The 2797-nt window shown below is 43.6% G+C and overlaps 1 pseudogene; it reads left to right on the forward strand.

Moving 5' to 3' along the window:
- Positions 1-1350: 1350 nt before the first annotated feature.
- On the forward strand, positions 1351-2272 carry LOC118594557 (annotated as a pseudogene).
- Positions 2273-2797: the final 525 nt, after the last annotated feature.

Here is a 2797-nt window from a genome sequence, read left to right on the forward strand (position 1 = left end):
TGCTCAGTTCTAAGCAAATAAATGAAAGAATGTTACCTGCCTTTAAGAAAAGATTCACATGTCCAAAACAATCAGGTATTTACAAAGGACTCTGTGATGAGTCCTGGAAAGTTAAACAGTCAGTGGATATTTGTTAAGCACCTATAACGCCAGATGCTATTGCAGAAGTCTGAAGGGAGGGTGTGGTCCTGTCTAAAGCACCATATATGCAGCTCATAAGTGAATGAGATGGCTTTAGCCTCTGAGAAAGGCTGGAACAATATGAAGTGATGATGAGAGCAAGCATCTTCACTGGGGGGAAAGTGAGATGTAGGAAAATCCTGTGGGTGATGACATGCAGCTAGACCTGGACAAGGAGAAGGGAAGCGTGGGCCAGGCAGACAGCCTGGGAGTGTGTACCTGGAGCACAGTGAGTAGGGCAATTATTTTATAAGTGGGCTGTCTAACAGGGCTTGGTGGGGTCTGGAGAGAAGGTCTCCAACTACAAGGCAAGGTGGGCTTGTGAGCCATGAAGGTAGTTCAAGGCCATGGGATTCTAGGGAGATATAATTAAGATAAGGGACTCCTAGAGAGAGGGTGACCAAACACACAGACCTCAGTGCTAACTGTTACTGAATCCTGGGAAGACACCAAGAAATTCTCTTGTATTTTCCCTGCAACTTTGTCACATGTTTGAAATTATTAAAAAAAAAAAAAAAGTGAAAAAAATGGGCCTGGTCCTGGGGAGCTGGCTTAGTGGGCAAGAGAGGATGCTGTATAAGCAAAAGAGGGCCAGGGTTTGAATCCCTGGTATCCACGAAAGAAGGAGGAGGAGGAGGAGGAGAAGGAGGGGAAAGGGGAAGCGGGGGAGAAGAAGAAGGAGAAGGAGGAGGAGGAGGAGGAGGAGGAGGAGGAGGAGGAGGAGAAGAAGAAGAAGAAGAAGAAGAAGAAGAAGAAGAAGAAGAAGAAGAAGAAGAAGAAGAAGAAGAAGAAGAAGACAGCTGTAGTTACAGCAGCGGCCAGGAATTGCCACATGTGTCTGTAACTCCATCATTAGAGAATAGAAACACCTGGATGACTGGAGCTCACTGGCCAGGCAACCTAGCCAAAATGATGAACTTAAGGTTCAGTGAGAGACTGTCTTAAAAAAATAAGATGCTTGGAGCACTACTTTGCCACTGGGCTTATACCCAAGGGGGCTCAGGCTTTCTGGTCCAGTGCTCTTGGGCCTGTCCATGGACTATGGCCATGGTGCTTGTGAGTGCAGTGGTTAGTTCCAGTGTGTGTGTGTGTGTGTGTGTGTGTGTGTGTGTGTGTGTGTGTGTGTGGTGGTGGTGGTGGTGGTGGTGGTAGTGGGGGTGGGGGCTGGCCCAGTACATAATCACCTTGAAGAGAAAGACCAGGATCATCTAGATGATGTCAGAATACCAGAGAAGATCAGTCCGTATCAAGAACCCTACAAGAGCAGAAGAAATTATCTGTGATTTCATTAAGGGAGGAGCTACCAAACTTCAGGTAATAGCAGACTTTAATAAGACATTCAGTGGGTTTTTCTTCAATGGGAAAATGCCCAACATGTCCTAATATCATTGACAACTCTAAGTTTGTTACAGAGGGAATGCTGAGGGAAGTTACTACATGGAACAGCGTTATGCTGTTGAAGTTGATCCTGTTTTCACTGTGGAAGAAAAGTTCCATTGCATAGTAGAATGGTGTACTAAATCACACCATTTGCTTGTTGAACAAGCCATGACAAAAGTTAAACTTAAAGAGACTGTGGCAGACTCTGGCATTATGATTAAGGGAGAATCTTGAACTCCAATAGCACAGGATCCCTGTGTTCATGTTTTTGGCTGGTATCAGGGATGCCCTCGAAGAAGTCACCCATCAAACTGGAGTTTACCACTCATATGTCCAGGTAGTATCCAACTTCCTGGATTTTGATGAAAATGGAATGCTGAGAGCTAACTCATGTCTTCATCAAACATGATGGTGTCTTGAAGAATACAGACTAGCTCAGCCAACTGAAAGACACAACGTCGTTCTTCTGGGAGACTCCCAAAGACACTTAAGAATAGTCGGGGAGGGGGGATATGGCTGGTATCAAACACATCTTGAAGATTGGGTATTTGAATGACATGGTAGATGAGTTTTTAGAAAATGCACAGACTCCTATGATATTGTGTCAGTAAAAGGAGATTCATGGGAGGTCACCAACTCTGTTTTACAAAATTTGCAAGAAGACATCTCTCCAAGGGGTGCAACTGCAAGACAAGTGCGGCCCAGCTTGTGAAAAGACTCTTATTTCTAACACAGTTTTGATCTTGGCATTTTCCTCTTCCCATAATTGAGGGACCCTCAGATGTGTTGACCCTGTAAGCTGTAAGCCCCTTCTTACCACATGCATCACTAGGTGCACCAGGTTTTTTTTTTAAGCAATTAAAAAAATTCTTAAAGCCAAAATTAGAAAAATGACTGCTTCTCCAAAGTGAATTGTGTAGTTTGGTGTCATGCAGCTTCTGGGGAGCGTTTTACCCAGGGAGTGTGTGGAGACTCAGAAGAAGCTCTCCTGGTGGACAGTGTTTTTTGTTTTAACAACAGCTGGCTTTGTAGTTTGGGCAGAATTTGATAATAACCATCTCCTGAAATTGTGTTTTATTTGGTTATTTTTGTCTGGAAAAAAATCTTTGCCAGGAAAGCCTGGTACTTTGTACTTGAAAAGCTGTTGGTGTCTATCACTAACATTGCAAATATCCTCTATGAAACACTGATAAGCAACCCAAAATTGAAAACAATAAGGTGGAAAAATGATAAAAGA

The sequence above is a fragment of the Onychomys torridus genome, chromosome 13 (genome assembly GCF_903995425.1).
Source record: "Onychomys torridus chromosome 13, mOncTor1.1, whole genome shotgun sequence".
NCBI lineage: Eukaryota > Metazoa > Chordata > Mammalia > Rodentia > Cricetidae > Onychomys > Onychomys torridus.